The sequence below is a fragment of the Corvus hawaiiensis genome, chromosome 8 (assembly GCF_020740725.1).
Source record: "Corvus hawaiiensis isolate bCorHaw1 chromosome 8, bCorHaw1.pri.cur, whole genome shotgun sequence".
Lineage (NCBI taxonomy): Eukaryota > Metazoa > Chordata > Aves > Passeriformes > Corvidae > Corvus > Corvus hawaiiensis.
In genome coordinates this window covers 1,735,916-1,744,341 of record NC_063220.1, presented here as the reverse complement: position 1 = coordinate 1,744,341, position 8,426 = coordinate 1,735,916, and the positions used below count along the sequence as shown (strand labels likewise).

Below are 8,426 nucleotides of genomic sequence, written 5' to 3'. Positions count from 1 at the left end.
CAAATAAACCTCACTGTAAGTTCACTTTCCTCTGGCATTTCACTCCTTTTTATCTTCTCCATGTCTCCTTTTAGGAACTGTATTTACCAAATGCTTCTCCTTCTACACTCAGCTCCAATTCCCTGGCTTTTACCCATAATTTTGCAAATCCCAGAATCATGGAATGGTTTGGGTGGGAAGGGACCTCAAAGCCCACCCAGTGCCACCCCTGCCATGGCAGGGACACCTCCCACTGTGCCAGGCTGCTCCCAGCCCCAATGTCCAGCCTGGCCTTGGGCACTGCCAGGGATCCAGGGGCAGCCCCAGCTGCTCTGGGCACCCTGTGCCAGGGCCTGCCCACCCTCCCAGGGAACAATTCCTTCCCCAGTTTCCCATCTAAATCTCCCCACTTTCAGTTTAAAGCCATTCCCTGTGTCCTGTCCCTCCATCCCTTGTCCCCAGTCTCTCTTCAGCTCTCCTGAAGCCTCTTTAGGCACTGGAAGGGGCTCTAAGGTCTCCCTGGAGCCTTCTCTCCTCCCCATGAACACCCCCAGCTGTGTCAGCGCGCACAGATCGCTGTTTTGGGACGGATTTTTACAGAACTCCGCGTTTCTCCCACGCGTGTGCCGCGGCCGAGCCGCGCTGCCCGGGCAGCCCCAGGCGGGCTCCATCGGCGGCGATTCGCCCCCTCCGCTCCGGCCACACGAGCGGGGAGCAGCAGCCAGGCCCCTCCAGGATCCCTCCCGGAGCTCCCTGCAACTGCCCGGCTCTGCCTCTTCCCCTTCCCCCGCCCGGCTGCGGCTTCCGGGCGGCCCCGGCCCCGCCCCGGCAGCGCGGCCTGTGCGGAGCGGCCGCGGCCATCGGCGGGCGCGGGCAGGTGCGCGGGGACCCAGAGCGCCAGGGACATCCAGGGACAGCCAGAGAGCTCCAGGGACAGCCGGAGACCGCCGGCACCAACAGGGAGAGCCAGGGAGATGCAGGGAGCGGCCCGGAGGGTGGGCAGGCGGGCATGGCCGCGGGGCGAGCGGTCCCAGCGTGGGCAGCGGGGGATGCTGAGCCCCCGCGGCCGGAGCGCGCAGGGCCCGGCGAGCGCAAACCCAGCGGGTCTGGGGCTGCGGGGAGCGCGGCCTCCGAAAAACGCGCTGGTTCTCCTTGGAGTACTGCTGGGGGGGATGGAGGGCAGCGGCCTGGGGTCACGGCAGGTTTCCACTGTGTTCTCCCAACCATAACTGCGCCGGGAAGGGCCGGAGTTCCCTCGCTGGGACATTCCCGGACGGTGCGGGCGCGGTGCTGTGCCCCGTGCGCGGCTGCGGGGGCAGCGGTGCGGGGCTGGGCGGGTGGCGGTGCTGCTGCATGAGCTCCGGGCAGATTAGAACGAAACTGCACCAAAATAATTGCCCAGAAGCTTGCCCAGAGTGGCTATGGAGTCTCCCTGGCTGGGAATATTCCAGAAGTATCTGAGCACCGCCCCGTGCCATGTGCTCGGGGATGGCGCTGCTGGAGCCCATGACCCGCTGTGGTCGCTCCCAGCCTGACACACTCTGTAATACATAGCAAATTAATATTAAGGTTGAGATATCCTTTTACCACTGGTATAAAAGCTAAGCTCTGCAGGTGTTTTAAAATAGTTACAATGATGTAACTGCATGCAGCTTTTAAAGCGCGGTAAATGTAAAGAACTACTTAATTTATTTGCTCCTCCCAAATAAACCTTATTTTTGGTGGTGTGTATCTTATTTTTTGCAGGGTGGAGCTCTTATTGAATGGTGAGGTCCAGTCTCTGCAGTGTTTCACTTTGAAAAATCTCAATTTTATATGCTGGGGCATTATACTGAGGCTGTGACAGTCATTTCTCAACTACCTTTTGTGTCCAGGCTTGTGCTCGCCCTGCACAAGGGTCATCTTCTGGAGGGGTCTGTTGAAATGACAGCTCCCTTGTAAACCTGCTGGAGGTTTTGGCTTCCAAGCACTGCCTGTCTCCCTGATGCACTGGGGACTAAAACTGGGGATGTGGGCTTATTCTTTCTGGGGCAAAACCCACCCCTTCAGTGTGGGAAGCTTCTAAAAACATCATTTTCTTGTGAATGTTGTCAGTCTGTGGCATAATTTCTGCTAGTGAAAGTTTTGTTTGCTTTGTTTTCAAACAGAAATGTTCCGAATATGGACAGTTCCACCAAAAGCGCCAAGTTTTAGCAGGAAAAAGATGTGGCTGTGTGAGCTTGTGAGGTGGCTTTAGCAATTCCTGTCTGCATTCTGGCCCATGACAAGTTAATTACACCAATTACTCCAGCAACTGAACAGAAGCCCTGTAGGAAACTGTTGTAGTTAGAGTGCAACTTGTGTTACCGTGGCTACTTTACCTCTTGATAACTCTCTAATTAACTTGTCACCACCGTTTAATGCTTCACGTATGTAGAGGATCAGTTAATGGCATCACTGAGGGGATCAGAGCCTGGAGGAGAAGCTCCTGCCCTTTGGGAGGGTTCCTGGGGTTGCCCTGCATGGCTGAGTTAAGGACTTGTGCAGGAAAAGCAGGAAGGTTTTTTATGGGAAGGTGGAAAGGCTGCACCTGAGCAGTTCTGGTTAAACTGGCTGGTGACAGGGGAAGCACCTAGGAGAAGCAGTGATGCCAAAAATGCAAAGGAGAATGTGTCAAGGTCATGGATGGCTCTTTTTGTAGTGGCTTTTTTCCTATACAATAAGGGTTTTGGAGAAGTGAGAGCAGCTGATGCATGTGAATTAACCCTCAGGGTGCTGGCTGGTCTGGCAGTGCATAATTCCCTGTCAGCTTTGTCCTCCACCTCTGGTGATGTCCTCACCTTTTGGTGGCTGCAAGGTGGTTTCAGCAGGGTGGTTGTTCGGGTGTTGGTGCTGTAAGAGCTTCATGGGAACAAATGGGAGGTCCAGGTGTGTTGGGCTGTTTAAAATTAAACAGCAGCCTCCAGAGCAGTCAGCTGCTCTGCCTGGGACACTGCTGACCTAAATGACACTTAATTTCTGAAATAAAAAGCCTTTCTGCTTGTGAGTTGTTAACATCTCTCATTTCATCGTTCACAGAGCAGCATCAGAGAATGGTTTGGGCTGGAAGGGACCCTAAAGACCATCCCCTTCCACGGGCAGGGACACCTCCCACTGTCCCAGGCTGCTCCCAGCCCCAATGTCCAGCCTGGCCTTGGGCACTGCCAGGGATCCAGGGGCAGCCCCAGCTGCTCTGGGCACCCTGTGCCAGGGCCTGCCCACCCTCCCAGGGAGCAATTCCTTCCCAGCATGATGATGATGGGCAGGTGGTTGAGCCTTTTGAGCAGGGGCTCTGTTCCCACGTCAAATTCTGAGCGTGTGAAACTTCTAAATCCATGGTGAAGGCTTTAATATTCCCTCTAATACTGCAGAGATTTCCTGCATCAGGATGCTCCCTGCTCTGGTGCTGGAGCAGACAGCAGGTGCCTCTCTCTGCACTGCCCATTCCCAGAAGTTGTCGGGGAAGCTGGAAACACATCCCAGCCGTGGCATAACTCGGAGGAGCCAGCACTTGTTAACTCTATTTGTTTTTATTATGGACATCGATCTGCCAGTCGCAATAATGCATTTATGGACATTTTTCTGCAAGCGCAGCGCTGGTGGCAGTTTTTACTGACAACTTGAGTCATCTGGACAGGAGTTGAAAATACGTTTATTTTATTGACGGATTGTGCAATTCTCTCGTTTACCCAGTGTTCATAAGGTATCTGGGCTGGTGAGGAGAATGTAACTAGTGGGAAAATGGAGGATAAAGTTTTAATTTTGGGAGGTTTGGAATCTTTTAGGTAGTGACAGGTTTCAGCATGTGTTTGGGGTGGGTTTGGGAGCTTTAACTTCATTAATGCTGTAGTTGAAAAGTGAAAGGCTTGGTGTCCTTACAGCAGAATTCCACACCTGAATTTCCTCCCTCTGCTGATATCTGGGAATGTTGCTGCTTGGCAGTGGTGCTAATTTATCTGAGGGTGTAATGGGTAAAATCTTCCTAATGGAAGAAAAACCTGTATTAAATTGAGTCACCTGTATTTTTGACATTATCACCCAGCACAGGTGTGCTTGGGCCAGCAGGAGTTAAACACACAGCTGGAGGAACAGCCAAACCATAAAACCAATCCTGTGCTGAAGCACCTTTCATAAATGCAAAATGCAGTTTTAAAACTGAGCTGCGTGTGGTCCAGGCAACTGCTTGAAATGTATTTGAAAGCCAGTAAAGCTTGTGTGGGTTTGGATTCTAATGAAGTTGGGTAATTGGAAAAGTTTTCTGGAATATGTCGCTATTTTGATGCTTTTTAGTAATCCTGTTTTGAGTTGTTTCCCTGTTCACTGCTTTGTATGAGCAGAGCTAAAGTGCCAAGTCCTGATAGCTCTCAGGACTATCTGCTGTCAGTTTGTCCTGGGCCAGATTAAATGATACAGATAATTTCAGGTATCTTTTCAAGTCACTTGTAAACCTTGGACATGCAGCTGAGGTTCTGAAGGTGATTAATAACACCTGAACAAATCACCTTTAATTGCCAAGAAGAAGAGGGGAGTTCATTAAAACAAAGGTTCTGACTTCTTCTCTGCTTTTGGAGTGAAACAGGAGTTGAATATTAAAATAGCAGCATTGACCAGTGGCCTGGAGTCTTGAGCAGCTTGGTAGTGGGCAATAAATAATAATTTGAGTTTTGATCTGATGGAGGCATTTTAGCTTTTCATTTTTATACAAATGCCCCTTTTTAGTGCAGATGAATGCAATCAGTATTTTAATATATATATTAGCACAGCCCACTGGAGTCAGAGTTGTTTTTGTTGTGTGGATCCTGCCATCTCCATGCTCCACCTGCAGATTTAAGTCCCTCCAGGTAACCCTGCATTAGCAGATAGCAAGAATTAGTGCTGTCTTGTCAGTGCTGCTGCTGCATAATCATCAGCAGCAATACTGAAATTATCGGAGTGCTTTAGATCAGTCAGCACAAGGCAAACAGCGCTCTTATCTTGGCTTGTTTGTACATTCAAGTGTGCAGAAGGTCTGTTAATTAGTTACACTTTTTAATAAACACCTAAAGTATACTTAAGGCCCTGTTAAAAGATTAATTTTTCTGTTTCACATAATAAAACCAGCAGATGCATGTTCAGCATCTGGCAGTACATGGGCAGCACGAGCCTGCCTTGGCAGCTGTGGGCTGCTGCTGGGGACAGGACACTTCTGCTGTCACTTGTGTCCTGGAGAAACAATTCCCACAACTTCATATTCCCTTCGCTGTGCTCTGCTGGGTTTAAGGATGAGCAGATGGGACGCAGTGGGAAGGGTGGGGGCAAAAGGGAAATCCCTTGCACAGTCTCCTGTTGACACCAGAAATACTTCTGGTTCTTGGCTGACTTCATGAAATATGAAGATTTCTGGTTGATGGAATTTAACAACCACACTTGTTGGTTTGGGGTTTTTTGGTGGGGTTTTTTTTTCTGGGATGTAAAGGAATTAATTGGTTTTGAATCCAGCTTAGTCAGCCTGGATCATTGTTTCCTTTTAACTTTGAGGTTTAGACAGTGGGATGGAAGTAAAGTCTGGGTCTATGGCCAGGGTTGTGCTTTAAGAAGGTGAAACTGAGGTCCAACAAGGCAAAGTGCTTCATCTGAAACAAACTTTTAAAATAAATCATAGAATCCCAGAATGATTCGGGTTGGAAGGGACCTTAAAGAACATCTGCTCCCACACCTTCCACTAGATCAGGCTGTGCCAAGCCCTAATGTCCAGCCTGGCCTTGGGCACTGCCAGGGATCCAGGGGCAGCCCCAGCTGCTCTGGGCACCCTGTGCCAGGGCCTCAGCACCCTCCCAGGGAAGTAAAAAATGGTTGTTTTATTATTTTTTTAAAACATACCAATTGTACTATTTTCACTGATTGCATGAGTTTAATGTACTTTATTTTATATTACTGCTAATGCACCTGGCCCTGGATTTAAATGCTTTTCAGTTGCCTTTTTGTGCCATTATATTTGATTCCGTAGCGAGACTTTCTAAGAATATGATTAACCCTCTGGGTCATCTTATAATGTAATTATTAATGATGGATTCTGTTTATCCTTGGGATCAATATGAGAAGCAAAAATGGCTTGGCATATATTTCGGGTTGATTTCTTACATTCAGTAAACATGATCTGGTGACAAGCCTGGTATTGGTTTATTACTCGGAACGTGTTTGATGAATCTGAAGTGTGTAATTAGTTTTATATAATGATGGTGATATGTGGGGTTTTTTACATGACTTATGTTAATATGGCCAATAGTGTTAACATCTCCTGCCACTAATAGTTAGGGTGGGGATGTATAGTAATTGATCTTCCTGGGAGTGCTGTAATGTAAAAACAATTCCGGCTGTTTGAAGTATATTTTACAAGTGTGCATTGGGCCTTTGGGATGTTATACTGAAAAACCCAATTGTACAGTTACCATGGGAACCCAATTAGAATAGATTGCTGGATTTTTTTTTTTTTTCCAGGCTTTCATCTTGACCAAAAATCTAATGTACTTTAAATGTTTTCGTATGGAATTTTGTTCGTGTAGTCACTTGGTGTAATGGCTGGTTTTTAATTTTGGTGCTGAACCAGAGTGTTCTGTTGAGGATCCCATGGACTTACCCTTCAAGGAGAATCTTCCTTTAGTGTTTAAAAGTTGATGAACTGAGAAAAAATACTTTTTATTAATCTGAGTTCTTAGTGCCATCCCATGCACTCATCAGGCTGCAGTCCTGTGGGAAAAGAGGCAGGGAAGTATCTCAAAGCCCAAGGACTTCTGTTCTAGATCACCAGCAGAACATGGCTCGAAAATTTCCTGCCCTTCAAGGATCTGTTTTTGATGTCACCTCTGACTTTTCTTTATGGTTTTGGTCTGTTGACATACCCAGAGGTTTGGGATGCTCACAGGGTGGGATGGGATGTATTTGCTTCCTGCACTGCACAGCTCCTGGGTGGGAGCAGAGGTTGTGGGGAACTTAGGAGCGTCTTGCTGGAATGGCCTAGGTGGGCTGAGGCAGGAGAGATGGAGGTGGACGGACATCCCTGGTCCTTCTCAGGCAGCTCTGACCTGGTGATGATGTTGACAAATTACTCTGTGGTTTTTTTTCTGTACTACTCGTTAATCCCTTCAGTTCATCCCACTCTGCAAGTAGAGGAGGGGATTTTCCATTTTGGTGAAGCGACTGCTGGCATGAAGGTTTCAGTTCTTTGAGGTTTGATTCTGGTGTCTCAGCCATGGAAATGGTATCACTGAATTTGGTCAGTGTGTGTCGTTCCAAAGAGGTTTTGGCTTCTTGCCTTCGAAGTCAGCCTTAGGAGAGCCCTTCAGCTCCATGTGAAGTATTGACCTCCTCCAAAAAGACAGTCTTTGCAAGGTTGAGGTGCTTTTTGGAGTGATGGTTTGGACTTTCCAAGGGCTTGGAAAATTTGGGTTTCCTCACTCTGGCTTCAGGTTGTAGGTCTTTTAACCACCATGGCTTGGACATTACTGGCTTTGCCCAGGTTCTTGTCAGCCAAGGAAAGCCTTGTTGGGTGAGCAGATGGAGCTCAACCAGGGTTTGAAATGAGCTTCTGGATAAATCTGATTACTGAGGCAGAAATTTCAGCTTTACCCTTCAGGAAGATCTGAAAAACCTGAGCGTTGCTGGGTGCTTTGAAAGACACACTCCGAACTGATAATAGAAATAAATTGCCATTTTATTTTTAGCTCTATGGCAGATATTTTAAGTAGTGCTATTAGATTGCTCATCTGCCTGACCTGCATTTAAAAATGCAGTGAGTTCTCTTTGCAATGCCTGCCTTGTTGCTACAGTTAAAATACTAATTACTCCTCTTAATTTTAAACAGTTTAAATAAGGAAGATGCAATATTAAGAGTAAATGTTGCTGTTTGCTTTGAAGTGGTTGGGAAGTGGCCGTGTGTTCTGTCAGTGCCTTGGACTTCGTGTTGGAGAGGTCTTGGAGAGCCTGGCATGTTCATGGAATTTCATTTTTAAGAGATTTACCATTCCTGAAGTGGATACAGTTATCCCTGCCCATGCTGGAGCGAGTTCCCTGATGGAAGAGGAGCAGTTCCCGTTGAGGCTGGCTGTGAGGCAGGATTCTGAAGCTGAGCTTTGGCACATAATCTCCCTGATTTTAAAAAAATGCAGTGTTTATACCACGTCTTTCAAAGCCAGAGTGACCTTAGCTAAGTGGCACTGAAAAAAACCATGGGGGGGGAGCTAAATGCCAAAGAAGTAAGAAATATCCTTTGTTTCCAGGGGGAGAGCAGCAAGGAACCAGTTGTATTTCTTAATTATATAAATGATGTTAAAGGCTAGAATTATAATAATTGAAGCTAAAATGTTTTAGGTACGCAGTGGTGTGAAATCTGTGCTTTTAAACCCAGAATATATCACGATCACTTGCTTTAAAATCACTTTCATGCCTTAAAA

At 47.5% G+C, this 8,426-nt stretch overlaps 1 protein-coding gene across 1 annotated transcript in view; it reads left to right on the top strand.

Moving 5' to 3' along the window:
* The first annotated feature begins 578 nt into the window (after positions 1-578).
* MGMT (O-6-methylguanine-DNA methyltransferase) overlaps positions 579-8,426 on the top strand; it is a 138,207-nt gene continuing 130,359 nt past the window's right edge. Inside the window, exon 1 of the mRNA XM_048311608.1 lies at positions 579-856. The gene's annotated coding sequence lies outside the window, so the exon portion shown is untranslated. The remainder of the gene's footprint in view (positions 857-8,426) is intronic.